Source organism: Haemaphysalis longicornis, unplaced genomic scaffold (assembly GCF_048455015.1).
Source record: "Haemaphysalis longicornis isolate Haplotype H1 unplaced genomic scaffold, Haemaphysalis longicornis Haplotype H1 scaffold_16, whole genome shotgun sequence".
In the NCBI taxonomy this organism is placed as follows: Eukaryota; Metazoa; Arthropoda; class Arachnida; order Ixodida; family Ixodidae; genus Haemaphysalis; species Haemaphysalis longicornis.
In genome coordinates, this window is record NW_027526266.1 from 18,358,460 (window position 1) to 18,381,952 (window position 23,493).

Consider the following 23,493-nt stretch of genomic DNA (forward strand, 5'->3'; position numbering starts at 1 on the left):
TATATACTCTGCCTTACTAGCGTTGAAATCGGTCAAGTTGGACATATTTTTGTTTCATGAAAAGGCTTTGACGTTCATGTCAGGTTCATAAAGCATTGACTTTTCAATCGGGGGTCAGCCATTTATTGGCGTTTTAAATTCAACCCTACAGTTTTGACAGAAAAAGGGTTTTTAAAAAAATTTTGTACGTTGGTTCCAGAGTGGATGACCTTTATATTTTATTTCTAACATGCAGTCCACAAGTATTTATTATACAACCAGACTTTGCCACATGACAAGAGATGGGTTAAATATATTCTGTTTTAGTCTTCCTCCTTTGAGAGCTAGGAAATAGATGTCTTGTTAAGAAGCCGAAGGACGATTAATATTGTGCTTAGCGTGTGATATTAACGTGGTGTAAGTACTGCATTTATGATACTTCAGTGCACAGTTCGGCACAATCTATCCCTCCTTCAGTATTAACGTGCTGTAGTAGCGGGTCACTTTGGCACTGCAGCCTACATTTGTGTCGGGAGCAAACAATTAAATTGATTGAAGTAATGAATCTTCAGTTAATAAATAGTGGCTTTGTTTGACAATAAAATCTAAGAAAAGGGCCAGCCGTTTCTTACCTTAAATGCACGAACAATTTTTTTATTCCCTATAATGGGTTTCATCTCGCACTGGCTCCTTCACCTTGGTAAGCCTGAAACCAAAGCTCTGAAAATACTTTTTATATTCTTAAAAATTTGCGTTGATTTGGGCGTAAAAAATCTATGTTTATTTTCCATGCTAGCAAAAGTATTCTGTCGTAATCAGTATAGTATGCTTCGATGATCTCTTAAAAGGGTTCTAGGCGATTCTTTTCTCGTCGTCAGATGCTATCAGATTCTCCGTCATGCATGATGCGCTTTCTGAATTTTCTTTCAGTGTGACTAAAAATAATTCTAAAGATATAAGGGCGACTTTCGAAGCACTAAGCTTCAAGGTACAAAGATTATGAAGGGGGTGGTTATAGTGAGATTGTTTCCAAGCTTAACACATTTGTGAGGAATTCAAGTATACGCGCCTGTAAAGGGAAAAGCTCATATAACAACATTTGAGCTGATGCCAGGGACATTGTAGAGTCGAAACTTCATGAATGCGAGATATCAGGAGTGAAGGAAAAAAATATCAGAATTTCAGCTGGGAGGTGTTTATTGTTTGTTCGTTTCTAATGAAAGCAAATGTTACGAAGTGGTTTAATACAAGATCAAAGTAGCACCAGCATATCTGATCATTTTCACGAGAGTAGATAATTGGTGTACAGAGCGTCTTCTAATAAGAGAAATCAGAGTACACATACTAAAGAAGTTCTGCAAATAAATGCACTAAAGCAAGTTGCAAATTTCCCGACTGAGAACCATTATGAAGTCTATGGCAACTAATATTCAGTCCGGAAATATGCCACATAGCCGGGTACAAAACTACTGAAATTTCAATAGAAAGTAGGGGTGTGCGAATATTCGAAAAATTAGAATATTACTCGAATAATAATTATGTCATATTCGTATTCGCTTCAAAAACTATGTATTAGAAACATTTCGAATATTCGAAAGGTTTCGAATACTCGGCTATTATTGAATATCTGGATTGATGTGAATGGGGGACGCGGCGTTCAACTTCAGAAAAAATGACAAAACGTCTTTTTCTGAGAGCAACGTATTCGGTTTCTATGTTTTCTATCCTGTGCGTTTGAAACGTTTTCCTGCCGAAAACCACCGCAAAGTGGCATAACAAATACATTCGGTACTTCTTAATCTAAATTCCGAAAAATCACCCGGTGTACAGGGCATTCCGCACGTATTCCTAATTACCTACGCGGAGTGGTGCTCACAGTACCTCTAGGTTATATACTATTGGCGAATTCCATTGGGCAAAGAGGGGCCAGTGGAGCGAGCAGCCAGAGCAGCACACGGGAGTAACGGGGACGTGTTTTCATTCCGCGAATGAAACATTCAAGCTGCTCCAGGAGCAGAGTAAAGAGGGGGAGGGCGTGATGGGAAGGGTCATGTGAACAAACTTTTCCCGCGCAAGCTTCCCGGAACATTTCGCGCTCGCGTTGTCCCCACGCAGCCTTTCCGCGCCAGTTTTGCCAGATACGTGCCGGTGGTTTTATGACTGCCTTCCGCACGGCGAAAAATGAAGAAGCCAAGCGGATTTTCATGTCCATGATAAAGGGGTCACCACTACGCGCTACACCAGTTAAGCATCGTGTCCACCAAAATTAGCTGCGAACGGTAACAGCGTCAATCTAACGGCTTTGTTTGTGCTCACTACAGTTGTTATCGATGCCCTGGCCGCGCGGGAGGGCATAGACGAGGATCCCGACAGTAAGCGCCAATAACTACTAGGCAAGAGGCTATATTTTGTAATACTTGTTTCAACTTTCTATTAAAGGGACCATGAAGTAAATTTATCAAGCTCCCGTTTCTGCTTGCACTACGTAGACAGGTTCAAATTAACACACTTTTCATCGTTTATCTGGTTGATAAGTCGCTTTTATTTTGCAAAGCCCGAACTAAGAAAAACTACCATGCGCGGTCTGCGGCGGCCGCACCAACTAAACGCTGTGACGTCGGGAAGAGGTGATGATGATTGGACGAAGTCCAAGATTAGCATTCAAACAAGTTTCGGTTTCGGTTCTGTACACCAACATGCTTGACATTCGACGTTATTGTTGGATGGGCATTCTCGATATTTCAGTAATCGGCACACCGCGCTTCTGTCATGATTTTGGCTGTAAAATTATTCAGGTAAGGCTACCAAGACGGCTTGGAATCGTAACATGCACTAGCCGAGGCATATGCAGTGGATGATTCCCTCCGCGTTACCGCAAACGCTCAAATGCGATGCGCTTTCCCCCATATTTTTAGCTTGCCTCACTCATGCCTGTATCGTAAAAAGCGTGTTCGCACTAGGCCAAGCGTCTGCTGATTCTGGCCTGTGCCCACTGGCCGCAAGCAGTCGGTGCTTATGGAAACAGCACGCCAACGAGAACTCGCCAGCGCATCAGTCAGTCCGTCAGTCTGCGCGCTTTCTGCGAACTCGTTCGTGAAGCAGTGAACGTTACAGCCCAAAAATGGTGATCTGAGTATAAAAAACTTTGGCCGAAAACGAAAAAAACAACTTACAGAAAATAATGTACCCTGTGGAATTCAAACTTGCAACTCGGAAAACAACATGCCTAGCACTTTAGACCACTCGGCCACGGGCCAGCACTGCTGGCGATTGAAATATGAGGTATATAATGTATGAGCAGTTTACACTTTTATTTATTTTTATCATTTCAAGCAGCTAAGGTGACTATTAGCTGTGTAGAACTCGTGCAGTCAGCGTCCCCCAAATTTCTACAATATCTCACGTCTAGCAATTGCAATTCTTAGACGGGAAAGCCTTCGCAGACGCATAAACGTGCTGCTGACCCCTGTGCGTGTTCACCCAGGGCAAAAAAGTGCTCACTTCTCTCTAGTTTTAAGCTGTACGGCAAAAGTTTCGGTTGATTTTATTTCCTTAGTACCTATATTGACTTCGCTAACTTCTACCGCCTTCAAGTCGCCTCATATTTCCCTACTGTCGTACCAGTTAGCGAAGCGTCGCATGTGCGCTTGTGCAACGCTTGTGTCGAGCTATCTGAACTTGGAGCTCTATACAGTGTACACACTAGCAAACTAAGAAAACACGCATTCTTCCATTTATAAACGTGTCGTGGCTTAGTTTCAATATAGCGAACGAATTGCGACGACCAGTCGGCAGATGGCGGAATAAACGCTGGACCGACTGCCTCTGTCGGAAGGTCGGCGATCCATGCAGTAGCGCAGTCAAGCCAAGTCATTTCCTCCTGACGTCAAACGAAAGCGCCACAGAAAATGGGCGAGGATGCAGAGAGGAGGAGAGCATTTTAGAATTAATTTTTATAATGAATAAATTCGCGTAAACGCTGTCAGAGTGGTCGAAACATGGGCTATGGACTACGAACTACAATTCGCGCTTGTAATCCCGCATTGTTTACAAATAGTTCAGTGTCCCTTTAAATTCTTGTGCTGAATGAACCAGTCCATGTAGCGGCAGCGTCGCGGTGTCTGAGGGAATGACGGATGAGGACGGAGCCCGTAATTTACGTACGTGAGCGTCACGGCGCCGCTCTTTCGTTTCTTTATCGTCTTTCTATTTTGTCGTTTATCGTCACTTCTTATTTGTTTGTATGCCTGTTTGAGTATGCAAGACAAACCTGTTTATGTTTGAGTTCAGCAAGGGCTGGTGACATGCTCCATCCATCGTTTTGGGAGACGTTTACTTACGCGAAGAGAACAAGATATTCATATCACGTCGAACAGAATACGCACCTCGGCAGAGTTTTTTACAGTAGCAACTTATTTTTTATGTGCAGAGACCACCATATTCGTCAAACGCTGGCGAAATGGGAACAGGCCCAGCGCCACAAGGAAAAAAAGGTGGCACAGGTAAGCTTCCTCCTAACCTTTATGAAAGTTTTTATTTCCTTTCAACTCACAGTCAATTGCCCATCAATATCCCAGAAGCAGTACAAGGGAAGTTTCCTTTGAGTTGGCTCTGAATTGAGAATTGGCCACTGCTATTTAATATACTTTGAATGTTCTTCTTTTGAATTACCTCTGAATGTCTTTCCTTTGAACTGGCTCGGATTGTACTTCCTGTGAATTGCCTCCCAATGTACTACCTTTGAATTTACTCTGAATGTACTATCCTAAAACATTTGAAGGAACAAACAGTGTGCAGAAAATGCCTTAGTCCATAATGCCTTGGCCCTTTCTCAGAGGGACCCAGCCATGTTTGGGACACTGACAGCATTTTCCGCTTATACATCTCACATTTCTTCCACTAGTACATCCATTCATTATCAGGCCACTTTTATTCCAGAATTTCGCCCCATAAGTATATGTTTTCCTGAGCACCACGCCGCAGTTAAGACGAGCACACCTGCAAAAATATGTAGGAAAGCATGCTTCAGGTTGAAAGCATAACAGTTTTAAAAAAGAAAGTAGAAATAGAGTTTACATAATTGGGAACATACTATATGAAGTGATTGTGAGGCAACTGTAGAATTAAGGGCATCAGAAAGTTTACATAATTCTTGGTTCACAAATTGATAGATGTGGCAGGAAACGACGTACCAGCATCGAGCACTGACGGAGTCTAGTGCCTCACAAACCCTCAAATAAAGTGTTTTGCTCCAAGGATGCAGTGTCACAAGGAACAATGCGTAATATGTTGCTTGTTACAAAATTACCATATTTTAACTTTCCATAAAAGGAAAAAAACGGGCAGTTCATGACTTCAGGCCTGTCCAGCAGTCTATATATATTCTATGGACTTCTAATTCCCTGTAGTCATCGAAAGAAAAAAGAGAAGGAAAATAATGCTTTCCGGAGTGTAATTTTTAAAACCACAACTTAATAATCAAAAACAAGAGCAGCTGTCATCGAATAAGGCAAAAATGCCTTAATCGTAACAATGTCAGAGGGCTGTCCCAGTATACCAAGGTCACCTGATGCCAGTTTACACACAAGGAGAACACAAAGCAGTCTTGTTTGGTGATGGGAAAGAACAGCAGAGTGGCTGCAAATGAGATTTAACTTGAAATCTTTTTGTTCTTTTGCTTGGCGACATTCTCTGTGCATTATCAGCACTAAAACAGTATAGTGATACCATGCCCACCAATCGTTTGGGTGATCCCTAGAGGCAGAACATTTGTCACAACAGATTGACTAAGCCCTCGCTCAATGACGGTCTAGCATCAGCCAGTGGCACGTCTGCTGCCAGTTCAGCCAACATGTTATTCAGTGATTTTGCTATTACTCACACCACATTCAGTCCAACTTATTCCAAATTGCGATGAGAAAGGCAGTCAGCAGGTTTTGATTAGAAGCATTGGCAGAGTTCAGTTTATGCTAGCAAGTCGAGCTTAATTCAAAACCGGTATTGATAGGTTTCAAAGTTTGACACCTGTATATGTTCTAGCAGAAGCTGCCTAGTACCTGAGACAAAAATTGGCAAAAAATAAATTCAGTGAAGAATACGTGCAGAGGATTGGCACTTTGTGGTAAAAGACTAATATATGACAAAAGTCTGCAGTCTGTTTCTAACTACTAGCTTTTTTACTACGCAGCACGTTTTTTAAAGCAAAGCTTTTTACCTCAACCCCGCGAGGGTTCTTTCGCGACCGCTGGTATTTGTCTTTCGCGACCGTTGGTTTTGTTCGCTGCGAACTCCAGCGAACAAAAAGAATTTACTGGCACCGCCGGGAATCGAACCTGGAACTAGACTAACAAAGCGAGAGCCCGTTTCTCTTACCGATTTAGCTATGTGCCCACGCTATGAGCCCACGCGAAGATGGGGGAGACAGGTGGTGTACTCACCAAGCACATCTATGGGTTTCCCCCTGCGTTCTCGCTGAATGCCACGTGAAAGCGTCACGCGACCACTCAAACCCATCTAGCGGCCATTGTCGCACCTTGCCCATGTGCTAAGAGTTACAAAAATTAAAGGACGCTCACACCAATGCATGGCATCTCACTTCCAGTTCGCCAATGTGCTAACGCCTGTGGCCTCTAGCGTTCTCGTAAAAAATCACCGCTCCTTGTCGCCTGCCCTCACGCCAAATCAAGGAATACATTCAAATACTCCTTGATGGCCAGGCCATCACTCTGAGCCCCAGCATCAAGATCCCGGGCCTACATCTCCAGGCTAACACCAAGAGTGACGTCTCCTTGCAGCGCCTCAACAACAGCATTATTCAATTGTGCACATGATCAGGCGAGTTGCCCCCAAGTAGCGAGGCCTAAAGGAATCCGCTACTTTTCGATTAATTGAAGCTTTTGTCTTCTTCACAGTCACTTACGTCAACCCACTGTATTCTTCTCGACAAGGAGGACATAGAGATGCTTATATATTGAATACAAAGCAAGTCGAGCAGGCCATTGGTCTTCTCATTAGTGCGTCCACGCAGAGGCTGCTTAGCGCAGGGCTCCACAACATGGTGGAAGACCTGATATAAGGCCATCTTTCTAACCAGAAGGTCCGTATCAGAACTGGGGTGGGTAACCGCATGCTTCACCAGGTTGGCTGGGCAGTCCAGAATATCACTCCGCTCGACGTACTCCCAGACTCTTGGCGACGGAAACTAAGGAATCTCGCTTCACTTAGAAATATGAACCCCTCACGTGACGAGGGTCCCCGAAAGCACGGGCTCGAGCGCTAAACACCACCTCCAGTGGGGATCATGCAGTTATCCACACAGACGCCTCCAAACATCGAGGGCAGCAATACCCCATCATCGTGGCTACCTCCCGAACAAACCTCCTTGCGTGTACCTCGCTTAGGACCCAAGACATGACGGCAGCAGAAGAGGCAGCCATCGCCCTGGCTCTCACTCAACCATGGGTTCGGAGGGTAGTCACCGATTGCCAGCAAGCCAACTGGAATTACCAGTCGGGTTGGGTGTCCTGACTTGCACTGCACGTGCTAAAAAACCACTCTCCATACGGTTCCATTCAGCTCATCTGGACACTCCCTCATGCTTCAATAAAGGGCAACGAATACGCCCACCCCACAAGCCTGCGCTATTACCTCCCGTGCTATGAAGCTGCACGAGGGCAGTCACCCGCTTGTCACGTTCAGAGAGATAACCCAGCATTATCGCCTTCTGAGACAGACCGTACCTTCGTCTTACCGTGACCTTTCCAGAGAACAACTACCCTACGGCTCATACAATCAGGGCTCCTTCCCACAGCCTACGCGTGTTCACTTAATGCATCCGAATCGCTACGACGCTGAATGCAAATGTTTCTCAGAAGTAGGAACACTCCGCCCCGTAATCGTGGTGTACGACTTTAGCCTTGAGCAGACTCCTCTCTTTCCGTCAACTACCCAACCAGATCGATTGGAGGTGCTGCTGTCCAGGCCCTCTCTACCTACCCAGCTTCAGCGGGTGGACAGAACAGAGGCCGCGCATAATGCGTGTGTTACTTCCCAAACAGAAGTATTTCTTCCCCCTTCTACTCCTCCTTCGTCTTTCCCGCAAATCTCGTTGCCTCCGTCCGCGGTGCAAAGACGGAGACGTCAGATCGTCTAACAACGTGTTGGAGCCTACTTTAATTTTATATAAAAAAGTTTCCACTCTTGTGGTACACCAATACAAATCAACCAACTACCGTTCAAGCATCATGCATTGATTTACTCTAACCAAGAATACCTCTTCGTCGTAATAAATGGTGTGGTTAAGTGCATTTCACTTCTCTCTGGTTTTACTATTTGTAGAGCGATGTGAGTGAATTTAAGTGACGGCGCATGGGTAATCGTTGTGCGTGCCGTTTAGAGCTTTGCTTTCCAACCACATTCACGGGGTGGATTGGCGCGATTTTTTTTCTGCATTGGTTTTAAAGCCAAAGTGTCTGCTTGCCTTCAGCGTGTCAAGATAATGCATCAGACTTGTTTAAAGATGCTTTGTGTTCTTTATGCTATACACCCTAGCTTCTGCGGAAAGCAATACAGCAGCGTGGAAGACAATAAAATACTGATTGACGTCAAAAAGGTATGTGCCGTTACAATACGATCCCCCTGCAATTTGTTACACTTACGTGCAGTATTTTTGAAAGGCTGAAGTGAAATCATACCTTTTAGGTAGCTCTCGAGATGGCAGGCATAAAAAAAACTCCTCCCACCTCCCCGAAAGGGATCGTGCGGAAATGCGAATGCATTGGGTGCACCGATGAGTGCGCTGCGGCAAGCAGTAACGGAGAGAGGCGTGCGCTCCACTGCTTTTATATACATTTTCCGAGCGCAGCGAGCGGAGAGAGGGTACGCGGAGAGGAGAGAGAGACCCGCGCAACACGCCCGCCCCGCGTGCGAGCTCTCTCTCCCGCCGAGCTCCGCGATGCGAGCCCCCTCACACGCCCGAGCGTGCTCCTCCTCTCCACTCACGCTCCGCTACTCCGCCCGAGCTCCGCGATGCGAGCGCCCTCACACGCCCGAGCGCGCTCCTCCTCTCCCCTTGCCCTCCGCTACTCCCGCCCGAGCTACCACCTGCTCCGGTTTCTAGGCGCGCCACAGCTGTTGCTAGGGGCGAGGAGGAGCGCGGAGAGATAACACCTGCGGGCGCACGCCGACGGAGCACGACAACCCCCGACTGTAGCGGCGCGGGTCCGCCGCGCCGAGACGACGACGACGACGACGAAGGCAGAACTACGAGGCGCGCGCTCACGTGCGCTCGCGCTGGAGGAATGCAGGCGCACGCCGACGGAGCACGACAACCCCCGACTAAGAAATGCATTCGCATTTAAAATTCAAGCCCATTCACCATGTGAATGTGGTTGAAAAGCAAAGCTGTAAACGGCAGTCACAACGATGACCCATGAGCCGTCACTTATATTCTCTCACGTCACTCTACAAAGAGTGAAGCCAGAGAAAAGTGAAATGCACTTAACCACACCGAGTTGTTACTTTAAAGAGATCTTTTTGGTAAGTAATAAATCAGTGCATGATGAATACACGGTGGTTGGTTTGAGTTTTATTGGTGTAGCACATAAGTGGAAACTTTTTTTACAAAATCAAAGGAATCTCAAACCCGGCGTTAGACTATCTGAGTTCTCCTTTTCTGCCGCCGCGGACGCAGGCGACGAGATCGGCGGCATAGATGGAAGGAGGAGGAGGGGGAGGAGGAAGAAATACTTCTTTTCAGACTTATGAACGGCCCAGAGTGCGGCCCAGGGGAGTGGTTCCTTCTCCACTGGAGCCCATAGGCAGTGCTCGCTGCCTGTCCACCAGCTGAAGCTGAGTAGGCGGAGAGGGGCTGGACAGCACCATCTCCAATTGCTTTTATTGGGTAGCTGACGGAAAGAGAGGAGGGTGCTCAGGGCTAAAGTCGCACACCCCGCTTATGTGGCGGAGTGTTCATACTTCTGAGCAAAATTTACATTGAGCGTCGTAGCGATTCCGGTGCATGAGGAAAGACACGGGTGCGGAAGGACCTGGATTGTATGAGCCGTGGGGTAGTTTGTTGTTCTCCGGAAAGGTCAGGGTAAGGCGAAGGTAGGGTGTGTCTCTGAAGTCCATAATGCTGGGTTATGTCCCTGAACGTGACGAGCGCGTGACTGTCCTCGTGCAGCTCCATATCCAGGCAGGGGGGGGGGTAAAACCGCAGGCTTGTTGGTGGCCGTGTTCGGTGCCCTCCTTTGAAGCGTGAGCGGGTGTCGAGATGAGCTGAATGGAGCCGTTTGGAGAGTGTTTTTCTAGCACACGCAGTGCAAGTCGGGACCCCCAACCCGTCTGGTAATTTTGGTAGGCTTTGGGAAGCGGTGACTACCTTCTGAACCCCTTGTTGACTGAGAGCCAAGGTGATGTCTGCTTCTTGTCTTGGGTCTTGAGTGAGCACACGCAAGGAGGTTAGTTCTGGAGGTAGCCACAATGATGGCGTACTGCTGCTGTTGATGTTGTGAGGCGTCTGTGTAGACGGCTTCATGATCCCCACCGAGGATGGGGTGGAGCGCTTGAGCCCGGCCTTGCCGGCATCCCGTGTCATTGGAGGGGTTCGTATTTTGAAGCAAAGGGAGAATCTTTTGTTCTTGTCACCAAGAGTCCGGGAATACATCAAGCGGAGTTAAATTCTGTGCTGGTCATCAAGAAGTATTTGAATGTGTTCCTTGATGTGTCGCTTGGTGTGAGGGTGGATGACAAGGAGCTGTGATTTCTTGCGTAAACATTGGAGGCCATTGGCTTTAGGACACTGGAGTACTTGAAGTGAGATGACATGCGTTGGTGTGAGCGTTCTTTAATTTTGTAATTTCTAGCACACCCGCAAGGCGCGCGCAGGACCGCTAGACGTGCCGTTGGCGGAGCGCACAGCGGCGCGAGAGGCTGCGTGACGCTATGAACTGGCCTTCAGCAAGAATGCAGGGGGTAAACCCGTATTTGCGCTCGGTGAGTACACCACCTGCCTTCCCCGTCTCCGCATGGGCTCGTAGCTAAATCGGTAAGACAACGGGCTCTCGCTTTGGTACTCTATTAGTTACAGGTTCAAATCCGGGTGGCGATAGGAAATTATTTTATTTGTTCGCGGGAGTTTTCTGGTGACACCATCGGTCGCGAAAGAACCCTTGGGGGGTAGAGGTAAAAAGCTTTGCTTTAAAACACTGTTTATATAGCGACAAATAACCAAGTATTCAGTATAGCCATGCAGGTAGGACTGCCCAACATTAGTCATGATGAACTGTACAGCCGCCCAATTTTTTACCAATATCACGGGAGCGTCGACCGTTCCGTCGATGAGCGCCGTATGATGGGGCGATACGACAAACTCGGCTACAGGAGACGCATGCGCTTTAAAAGCGAAGGCCGCTGCTGCCGTCGTCTGCTAGGCTGTTCCAAGAGCAGACAGCCACCCCGCACTGCTGTTACCATCGCTTTCACTTGCGCTCTTCGTACCGCTAACGGCTGGTTGGACGGAGTGTGATAAGCGAATAAAAAAATAGGGGGGACCGTCTGCTCTCGGAGCAGCTTAGCGGACGACGAAGGCGGTGGCCTTTGCTTGATGCGCCTGCGGCTACTCTCGCCGGGTTTGTCGTATCGCTCCATCATACGGTGCTGATCGAACGAACGGTCGACGCTCCCGTGATATTGGTAAAAAATTGGGCGGGTGTACAGGTACGGAAATAATGAACTTACCTTGTGTATATATAACGTTGCTCCCGGCGGGGCTCCCAGCGTTGTGAATTTGACTGATTCCAAAGCCTTGCTAACACATTTCACCAAGGTATGGTAATACCACACTTTGCAAGCTTCTTTATCGTACGATCACAGCGCAAAGACACAACACGGACACACAAAGGATGTTCACCCGCGTTAGAAGAGCGCACAAGATGGCTTTTCCTTCAATACATTCGATGTATCGCCAGTTGCACTGCACTGTCTGACCTTCTATGCTCGTTGAAATGATTCGCACATGGCATATAAATCACCAACAACACAAACAAAGCTTTTAATTTGTACAGAACACTCACAACGCCCGCACCACGCGGGACCCCGCACATCCGGGCTTTAGAACAAGCGACTTTGTCTTGGTTTCAACTCGCTTGGCGATGGCTAAGGTACAGCTATGCATTCTTGTGATAATTGAACGTGAAAATATTGATACACTACATTAAAAAAACCGACGGGGGCGTGTGAATCCTATGTTAATATTTAAAATGATTTTTTTATAGAATTATTACCAGCCCCTCTAGCAGCAGTAATATATCGCAGGTAACCGAACTCCGGCCAGGTCACGAGGTTGGCGATTAGTGCCGCAGGCGACGGTGGCGACGCAGCGTACTAGAGATTCGCGACAGCGTGGTCACTTTCGGTTAGCATGGGAGGGTGCCCGAGGCACCAAAATCTGGTTATCGCCGAGTGCGCAGGAGGATGACGCATGTCTTTTGTGTCGGCGTGCCCACGCCCTTCGGACCCTTCCCGGCTTCAGTGAACAACAGGAGAAGAGAAGATGGAAGAATTCTGGAAAGTCGAATCCTTCAAAACTGTTTTGAAGTACGGGATGTGCTTTCGCCCGCAGGATATTGGCGAGGCGCTTGCGTTTGAGAGACATGGTCCGCGAACGCGTTGACATCTTTAAAAGAAATACTTTTGTTAGCGAGAGAGTGGTTAGGAGTGTAAAAAGTGGCACGCCAGCTCACTAATTTGTTAGGGTTCTCTCTTTTTTTTGTAGTGACGTGAAGCAGTGTTATGCTCGTTCTTTCCTTTTCTGTGCTTGTGCAGTAGAAATGACTCGTTATTCGGCGCTTCATATTGTCTTTCTTTTTTTCTTCGTTTGTTGGTTTAGTTAGTGTAGGCGGCGGCGCCTTGGACTGAGGGCCTCTTCGTTTACGAGTACAGAGTTCTTTTCCCTTGAAAGAACTGTTTTCACCTGTTTTAGATAGAACGTAGATGCGCGTGTGCTCATTGCGGGATCCAATGTATTACACACTGCAGTTCTACGGTTGTTATCGTAGACAGTTCACGGTATTCACAACGTCACTTATGTATGCGAGGAATATTGATTTGTTTGATTACAAACTTTAAGGCGCCGACGCTACACAGGCGATGAGGTGCGCAGTAGTGGAGGGCTCCGGATTGACCGCCTGAGCTCGGTATCTTAAGTCGAAAGCTAGCCAAGTGACTTTCACTGCTGCGGAGTGAGGGAAAATATGGAAAAGACTGCTAGCTGAATTAACTCAGGGTGATGATGTCGGATAGTTTTGTGACCACCCTGCAAGGCAATTAAGGGTGCTTAAAATGCTTGCACAGCTGTTTAGGATATGACTGGGAATCAATGCTGATGGGGCAGAAGACATATTACGATTACACTTAAATATCAGGAGTAGGTATACACCTTTGCTCCTTATGTGCGTCGTTACAGAAAAAAAGTGCAGTTTACTTTTTCAGAGTTGTGAAGTAGCGTGATCGGCCATCGCTTTATTTTCTATATACTGAAGAAAAAATAGGCAGTTTATGACTTCCTGTTTCCAACAGTCTATACACAGGCTATTTACTTTTATTTTCTGTAATCAGTTGAAAAGAAAACCAGAAGGCAATGCTTTACGGTGCTCCAATTAGGCATAATGGTGCGTCTAATTAATTATAATGATTGCTTTCAAAAAGCATACTGCACTATTCCCTCTGGGATGCCACTCAGGTTAAGAAAGGGTGGCAAACATCCTATATATATGTGTCAATAAATACCTCTTTCTAGACTATTAAGAAACTCTCTACAGAGGCTCTGAAATGCTTAAATAATGAGCACGTGTGCCTATTCATACTTTCCATAAGCGGCAGCCCAGAGACAAAAGTCCAGTTTGCTTTTTAGCAGCAGCTACTTAGTCTAGTGCGACACCAATTTATTTTTTTAGACTGTAGGAAAACAGGGTGTTCATGACTTCCTGTTTCCAACCGACTATACAGAGGCTATTTACTTTTAATTTCCTGTAATCAGTTGAAAGCAAAACCAGAAGGCAATGTTTTACGGTGCTTCAATTAGGTATTACGGTGTGTCAAATTAATTATAATGAGTGCTTTCAAAAAGCAAACTGCCCTATTCCCTATGTGATGCCACTCAGGTTAAGAAAGGATTGCAAATATCTTATATAATACCTCTTTTTACACTAGGACCTCCCTACAGAGGCTCTGAAATGCTTAAATAACGAGAACGTGTGCCCATTCTTACTTTCCCTATGTGGCGGCCCAGAGACAAAATCTCAGTTCGCTTTTTAGCAGCACCTATTTAGACTAGTTCGAGAGCAATTTGCTTTTTATAGACTAGAGGAAAAACCGAGGCCGTTCATGACTTCCTGTTTCCAACCGTCTATAAAAAGTCTATTTACTTTTAATTCCCTGTAGTCAGTTCAAAAGAAAACCAGAAGGAAATGCTTTACGGTGCTTCAATTATCATAATGGTGTGCGAAATTAAATATAATGATCGCTTTCAAAAAGCAAACTGCACTATTTCCTCTCTGATGCAACTCAGGTTAAGAAAGGATTGCAAATATCTTATATATATGAGTCAATTAAATACCTCTTTTTACACTAGGACCTCCCTACAGAGGCTCTGAAATGCTTAAATATAGAGAACGTGTGCCCATTCTTACTTTCCATATTCGGCGGCCCAGAGAAAAGAGTTCAGTTTGCTTTTTAGCTGGAGCTAGTTAGACTAGTTCTTCACCAATTTACTTTTTTATAAACTCCAGGAAAAAAAGGTAATTTATACATTCCTGTTTCCCATAGTTTATACAGAGGCTATAGACGTTTTATGTTCTTTGGTCAATTCAAAGTAAAAGTCAACAGAAGGGAAACTCAGGAAACACAGAGTAAACGCAAAGGAAGTACAAGAGAAAAGTTGATTTTCATAAGGGAATGCACTGCCGGACACATGTGGTTTAAGTAAACTAGCGTTGTTTCTGTTTCAGCCTCTCAGTGGACACCACGGAAAACAAAAGACCTATTAGACTAACACTGCAAATACTTCCCTGAAGTTGGCCCTTTGAAGAAGTTTAACAAGAAGAAGATTCTTTTTAAACAGGTTTCCAACGATCTGGCTGATGAGCTTGGATGGAATAAAACGCCACAGCAATGACAATCGCGTAAAAAGGGGTAATGAGGCAAAAGAAAAAGCGTGTGATAATAACAAGTCAGTTGCTCAGCCCCGTACCATTCGACGATGAAATGCGAAATATTGAAAGCAATGATGATAGCCTCGAACCCGAAGTCCAAAGGCACCCTTTTGGAGGGACGTACAAGGCAACTTCTTTAAGCTCCAGCAGCTGAGCAGATGTACCCTCGACTTCACCTGAAAGCTCCAGTACTCTGGGGCGTGGTTCAGACAGTTTGCAAAGCACGAAAGGGCCATCAGAGGTCAAGAAGAGGGAGTTCGCGCTAGTACCAGTTGTATGCTGCAGATGCAATATTTATTTGACCAACTGCGTTCTATTAATGTAGAGCGAGCAGCTCACAGGGAAGAGGTGGACGAAGAAAAGAAGAGGCGCGCCTAGCGGCGAGCTCAGCGCATCCAAGAACGCCATGAGCGCTGCGAGATGCACGAAGAAAAACTTCATTTCATCCGCGAGGCCCTGCGGCTCAAGCAATAAAGAGGTGCACTTTGGAGGAAAATGATTTCATGACGGTTTATTTCATACGCAACAAGAATATTCCTGTACATTGCTAAAAACAGACGCTGCCTAAACGTTACTTCAAGCTTACATTTCATGTTTGAGCACTATGCTTGCATTGCGACAGATTTTGTGGCTGCCTGCTTTTTAGCCCCAACTTGGACTTCTTTTTCTCGTTTACCTTTTCTCCGAATGCCCGTAAGAGGCTGTCTTTCTTAGATGTTCCACTGCGGACTCTGGCTGCAGTAGGGTTCTGATTACTAGTACCCTGAGAGTTCAGATGCATGTCCTTAACTAGACTATCAGGTGAGTCACCGTTGTAAATGCAGATGTTGTGGAGGACACAACCTGTAAGAATAAATTTTGTCATGTTGTTTACATTCATGGTAGCTAAACACCACGTACTTGCCCGCATCATACACCGAGCTCAGAAAGAACTTGGCGAAGCCGAGTTCTGCCGACGTCTAAACGACAAATACTTGCCCGCTACCCCCCCGAACCTCTCCCAGACTACACGGGAGCAAGCAACGACCTCCTCGACAGAGACATCGAGGAATGGGAAGTAAGGGCAGTATTGCAAACGATCAACAGCAATTCAGCAGCCAGACCCGAGAAGGTCACGAACAAAGCTCTCCGCAACCTAAGCGATAATGCCATCTCTGCACTAACACGCTTCTACAACAAATGCTGGAGCAGTGGCCGATTGCCCAAAAGATGGAATGAAGAGAAAACAGTCCTTATTCCTAAACCCGGAAAGCCTCCGAACATCGACAATCTGCGTCCCATCTCACTCACATCGTGCATAGGCAAAGTTCTGGAGCATGTGCTGCTTAACCGATGGCAATTATACCTAGAGAATGAAGGATTGTACCCAAACACAATTCTGGGTTTCCGAGCGAAACTAAGCACACAAGATGCTATGCTGCTACTTACACACGAAGTCATAGACCAATCGACCAACACCCTCGACAACAGAGCAGTCCTAGGCCTGTACCTCCAAAGTGCGTTCGATCGAATCCGCCATTCGGCAATCCTGGAACAAATATCTCACCTTAATATGGGACAACGGACCTTCTGCTACGTTAAAGACTTCCTGTCGAACCGAACAACAACAATTCATGCGGGGGGATATCCAGCTCCCCACAAAGTCGTTGGGTAGCGTCGGAACACCGCAGGGGTCGGTAATCTCACCCATGCTGTTCAACCTGGTAATGATTGACGTGGCAAACAGGCTTGCTCGACTCCCCGACGTCAGGCACACAATATACGCCGACGACATCAACCTGTGGGTGACGGGGGGCAGCGATGGCCACATAGAAGCCACCTTACAACAGGCAATTGACGTGATAGAAAATCGGCTGAGAGGTACTGGTCTAACCTGCTCTCCTTCAAAATCTGAACTACTCATCCTACCACCACGAGAGAAATGCGCCAGTACATCTACAACCACAAGCATCATCACCCTTCGAACAAGAGACGGGACTGCAGTTCCACATGCCAAGACCCTGCGTGTCCTCGGGCTTCGTCTGGACGTGAACAGAAGGAATGGCTCTACCATCAGCAAACTGGAAATAAAGGTATCGGCAGCCACCAGACTCATCCGGAGGGTGTCCACCCGATACGCAGGCATGAGGAAAGCAAGCCTTTCCCGCCTTGTGCAATCTTTTGCAATCAGCCATATTGCATACATCGCGGCCTTCCAGAATTGGAAATCAGCCGAGCGCCAGAGGCTCGACGCAATCATCCGCAAGACATACAAGGCAGCACTGGGGCTATATCCACATACTATCACGGACAAGCTCCTTGAGCTAGGCATACATAACACTCTATAGTTGGTGACAGCTTAACTCTGCAGCGGCTTTTCAAGATCAAAAGGATTTTGTGTTCATCCGCAACCAATGGCGTCTCGTCGTTTGTGTGACGCCTGCGACGTACGTTTGAAAGGAGACCTACTTCTAATATGGCCGCGCTCGCTTCCCCACCGCTGCTGCGCTGTCGAGCGACAACGAGGTTGCCGAGAACAAACAGCTCTGTAGGCGATTTGTGTTACGAATGTGCTGTAGTGCATCAAGAAGCCGCTTATCGTCACCTGTCCCGTGTGTGCCTTGCCGCGTCGTGGTTTGTACGTACGTGAGGAAATCGTAACGGCACTGGTGGGCTGTTTTACGTACTCGGAACGTCGTCAACGCACTCGATCTGAGAACGGCAAAGCGTCGAAGCTGCATCTGTTCCTGGTGTGATTGTGGGAATTGTGTCGGTGTAACGCAACCTTTGTGAAGAAATAATGCGATTTGCTTTCGTCTACGGCAGTAGCGGTGACAAGTTGCAAGCGTTTTTGTTTGTTGCTGTGAGCGTAGGCTGCGCCCGATGTCGAGCGCAGGCCTACGTGGTGTCCGTCCGGCGCGACGCGGATCGTGCAAACGTGTGCGGCGTGTTTTTTGGCCGGATACGGCCGCTCGTACAACCGAACACGTTATTAAGACGATTGCCAAATCTTACAATGGAAGGTATCTTTCCTTGCCGATTCGCGCATTGCTTTAGCCTGTCGGGGTACGAACGGAGCAGCGGTGTGGAGTTTTTTTCCCCCTGGCGTAAACAGGTATGATTAAACCATTATTGCAGAGACTCGCGAAGAAGTAAACGTTCGTGCACAATTATCCGAGACTGGGTTGGGTAGCTTTAAGAAAATCGGTATGAACCTGCCTTTCTGCGAGAGACGGGTGCCTATGGCGTTCTGTTTGTGCCAATGGGCACATTATCGAACATACAAAAGTATGAACTAGTGCGAGTATTGTTGAGGTAATCAAATGTGGTTGCGTTTCGTTTATTGACTCATTGGTTGGTCGTAATCATCAGTAGCGTTTTTGAAACGTATAAGAGGGCTAAATAAACATCGAAACTGCATAATTAGTGGATTTTGAACCACGTCGTTGAAGGAAGCCGTAAATGTGTGGCCCGGCAACATGACCACGTAGTTTTTTATACATTGCCAAAAATACACACGCGCGCAGCTTTTTATTATGCCTGCTAAGCTTATGGTGCGTATGTTTCCATCGCTACACAAAGTGGCATCAGAGAAACTGACTATGCATGTACTTAGGCTGCGTATTTCGTGGGCAGTGTGGAATTTCTCATGTGTCGTGAACTGTTAAAGTTGTTTTGAATAGCTGAATGCGTTTAGTAGGAATGAACCAATAGTTTATCTTCCCTTTATTTTCATGCAGTTTGGGTGATGGGCTTTATGATTCATGACTGGAACAGCGCACAAATAAACTTGACCAAGGGAAGAGAACACACACTGCGTTGTGTGTGTTCTATTCCCTTGGTCCAGTTTATTTGTGCGCAGTTCCCGTCATGAACCATTTTCAACTAGCCCAGCTTTCCACTGGGCTTTATGAGTTATAAAAATTTGTCTATTGCAGCTGTGTTTCATAGTGATGGCTGTGTGTTATGATTGCATTTTGGTGCTTGTGCAGTTGAAGTTTCAACAAAGGGGTTCCAGAGTATTGGCAGACATTCAGATTTTCAGTGTTTCAGTCATGATAGACTGTTATTATACAGAGTGGAGGACATGTTTCAGCGTCTTATCATGGAGCATACTTTAATTTAGATTCAACACCGCTTCCCACTTTTAGATGTTTTTATTGTTCCAGCAACTATGGAGAGCCTTCAAACAGTGACTGAAGGTGGTTCAGGTTGAAGAGCTGCAGTATTAATTGCTAATACTTGTGTATCAGGTAGAATTGAGGTATGTCACCCCTTCAGAATGCTATGTTCATACTTTTCTAGCATGCATTGTTGATTCTGGTTATACAGCTGCAAGAATAATAGAAAGCAGTGATGCGGCATATCAAAATGGTTCAACGTCAGGACTCCAGAGTGTCATGTCGCTGCTTTCTGTGCGCACTGTTGCTTCCGGCTGGTTCAGACGCTCTAAAAATTGGAAAAACTTACTCAGCAGGTCGCAACGATTTTACGTCACTTCGTCAAGATGCTATGTAACTCCTTTGCAAGGTTGAACTGTTCCTTCTGACTAGAAAGCTATGGCAAGAAGTGAAAGCTCTAATAAAATACGTTGGAATGTGTTTATGCCAGGCCTTCAAGCTGTGATGTCGCTGCTTTTTATGCACACATTGTAGCTTCTAGCCATGAAGTTGTGGTGAGGGTTGAAGACACTTACATAGTACGTTAGAATAAATTCATGCCACACTTTCAGGCTATGAAACCGCTGCTTCTCTCGCACACACATTGTAGTTTCTGGCCATGAAGTTGTCGTGAGAGTTGAAGATGCTTATGTAATATGTTAGAATGAATTCATGCCACACATTCACGCTGTGAAGTCACTGCTTTTCACGTACACACTTGCTTTTGGCTTTAAAGCTGCATTAGGCATTGAAAACACTGGTGCAGCAAATCAAAATCGATCCAATGTCAGGCTTTCAGGGTGCCACTTTGCTGCTGCTGGCTGGAAAGTGTGGTAATATTAGAAAATGCTTGTGCAGTAGCCCATGACACCTTGACAAGGGGCAGTGAGAATTAAATATTTCTTCTCCCTGTTCCAGTTTGGTGCTCTGATTGGTTACAGAAGTGGATAAAATGGAAAAGCTTGCATGGAGATGTGGGCACATTTTTAAATAATTCACTTAGATCTCACGTTCAACTCATATCATTGGGCCTGTTGAGTGTGGTTGTCTAAATAAGTGCAGTAAGAATTGAGTGCACTTGTATAGCTGTTCGTTCAGGTTTAGTATGGGACAGTTAGTGTTCGACGTCACTGTTTGGTGTACATAGGGGAAGATTATTGGCTTCGGGAAGATTATCAGAAATTAAAATGCTTCCACAAAAGCTTGACATGACATGGCTGCAAAGCAACTACATGTTCAACCGAATATTTAATTTATGTATGCTATTTCAAAAGCCTCATCAACAATAAAAATATCTTCACGGTAGGCTGCTGCACATCAGTGTAAAGCCAATGAAAGTTGAATGTAGCACAACTTGGAAACTAACTTTGGACGGATGCATTTGTAGGTCACTATTTGTTTTTGTTTTCATAAAAGCTTGCAGCAGTAATTTGTTTAGGCGGCTGCTTGTGCTTAAGGGTGTTTTTCTATGAATTTTCACCGTTAGTTGGGGTTCTCTGCGTTATCATTCCACTGTAAACTGCGCGGGGGTGATATGACACTAAAGAAACGCCGGCAGCTCTTTTATTACATCGCCGGGAAACACCTCGGAAATGGTCGCCTGGATTGAAAGCATGACACTGTATACTGTCAGTCTAACCAACTGACGTAGAGCGTCTTGCCACTCGCGTGTCTCGTGAAGTACAAATGCTTAGTTTGTAACGTTTCACATCCCGCAGTTCTCTGCTCGCCCCATACGGTGTTGTCGTCTCGTTTAAGCGGAATAAAATAACGCTTGTTTCTTCGCACCTACAGCTGATTTCGCAAGGAAGTACACCTTATGCGGCATCGCGACCTCCACGGTTGCGTGCGTCTCCGCGATAAGTGTTTGCAGTGCGTCACTACTTTCGAAACAGTCGCATAGAACAATGCGTGGCCCGTTGATATCGCAGCCGATTTCTGAAAGACACCGATGAATTTTCGCCGCTGGTTTCCTTTTCACCCTGGGCTTCATAGTCCGTGCACTGCATCCAGCCATTGCGGCGACGAACCTCCCGTTTCTTCTACCCTCCGTTTACGACGCTTGATTTAGCGGTGATGATGGCTGTGGAAGATATTGTACCGACTACATTTCTTGGCAATGATTGCACACGCGAAGTGAAGAAATAGTCGAACTGCGACGAGCCCGACAAAATATAACGACGACCATTATGTTGATTATGTTTCTCCAAGCAGACGACGGCTAAGCGACGTGCAGCGGTCGAAATTCGAACTATTCAGACCCAAAAAATCGTGTGCGCGTTGTTTATATGTTTATTTCTGTTGTTTAACAGTAAAACAATCACACATAGCTTTGATTTAATTATAAAATACACCGTAAATAGTTTCTATCAAGAATAACCTTTGTTTTAGTGAGTAATTTTTTTTCTCTTGAGCCAGTTTTCAATGACGATGACTTTTTCTTTTTCCTGTGAAAATCATTCATTCTTCGGAATGAAACATATATAAACGACATCATAATCATATGGTTATACTGTCAGCCGCTCATATTAGTAATCATGGGTATAAACAGCTGCAATATAACGAGCTATTTTTTCTAACCGCGGAGAGTCAGCTAGCGGTCAAACAACGCTTGTGGGCGGAGCTGCACTCTTACCCTGTCATCAACAATAGATGAAATAGTAGAAGCCCAGCATACAGCGCAGCTTAGAAGATTATCGCTAACAAGAACGGGACGCTACATACTACAACGGCTCGGCTACCAAAATCAAGCACTACAAGACGACAAGGACCATGTATCACTCCCACAGGACCTGCTCCGCCGACTCCACGTACCGCCGATCACCAGCCACATGCACTCCGAACACAACCAAGAGAGAAGGCTCGCAAGTGCGAAGGCATTCACGGCATCGCACGCCAACGACTCGGGAGCATACTACGTAGATGTGGCCAAGTACCCAAATCAGCCGAACACATATGCGGCAGCTGTTATAGCCGCCAACACCAGCGAACTATACACCGCAGCCAGCGTCAAAGCCAAGAGTGTGCATGACGCCGAAGAAATCGCGATCGCACTGGCACTCACAAGTCGGAAGTGTACCACTGTGATCAGCGACTCGCGGACAGCGATCGTAAACTACCCCACAAATCGTGTCTCCCGCAGTGCCGCAAGGGTGTGCGGGCCCCTACCTCCCAAAGAAATGACGGTGACTATTAGGTGGTTCCCGGCGCACGCCGGCCCGTTGGGCACGGACAGCCACCGCAACGAGGAGGCGGACCGAGCAGCGCATGCGCTCACCGGACGCGGCGCAAGCTCGAGCCCCCAACTTGATGATGATGATTTGATTTTATTGGCGCAAGGCCGACACGAGCAAAGAGCGCCAAACACAAAGTTATTTGATGAGGAGAGAACACGAAATAAAATCGGTTAAAAAAAATTATGAGTAAGGCTGGTGTAAAGGGGCAGGGTGAAGAACAAGAGTGGTTTAAGAATAAATAAGGTGGCTGGTGTATAGGACCAGGGGTAAAACTATGGGTAGTATGAGATGAGTTTTAAAAAGTGAACTTCTGATAGGAATTCAAAGGTGCACTGAACAGAAAAAATGGCATCGTCTCCTAAGAAGTATGACGGGTGTGGTGGAATATGTCGTGTGTGTAGTTGTGGGAAGTGTTTTCGTCGTGTAATGTCGAGTGCCTTACATTTTATGAGGATGTGGATCACGGATAGGGCCTCTCCGCACCTGCTGCACAGAGGTCTTGGAGATCTAGTGAGCAGGTGCGAGTGCGTTGCGTGCGTGTGCCCTATCCGTAATCTAGCCAAGGCGACTTCTATGTATCTGTTGCGTGTATCGGAGGTGTACGGTCCTATGTGTGGTTTTATTACGTGTAACTTGTCTGTTTGTTCACTCCAATGTGTTTGCCATGTGTTGCGAAGTTGTTGTTTGATGTGTGGCTTCACGTCGGTGTAGGGTAAGGTGGTTATGTCTACTGCATTCGAGAGTGTAGCAGCAGCGGCCATTCGATCCGCGGCTTCGTTCCCGGCTATACCACAGTGGCCAGGGACCCAGCAAAGGACGAGTTCAAAATTGTGGACATACACCGACATAATACCTTTGATGATAAGATTTACAACGTGATTTTTTGAAGGCTTTCTTGATGACAATGCCCACACAACACTGAGGGAA

At 46.2% G+C, this 23,493-nt stretch overlaps 1 pseudogene; it reads left to right on the top strand.

Annotated features, from left to right (window-relative positions):
* Window positions 1-2,135: 2,135 nt before the first annotated feature.
* On the top strand, window positions 2,136-15,569 carry LOC144166049 (uncharacterized; annotated as a pseudogene).
* The last annotated feature ends 7,924 nt before the right edge of the window (window positions 15,570-23,493 follow it).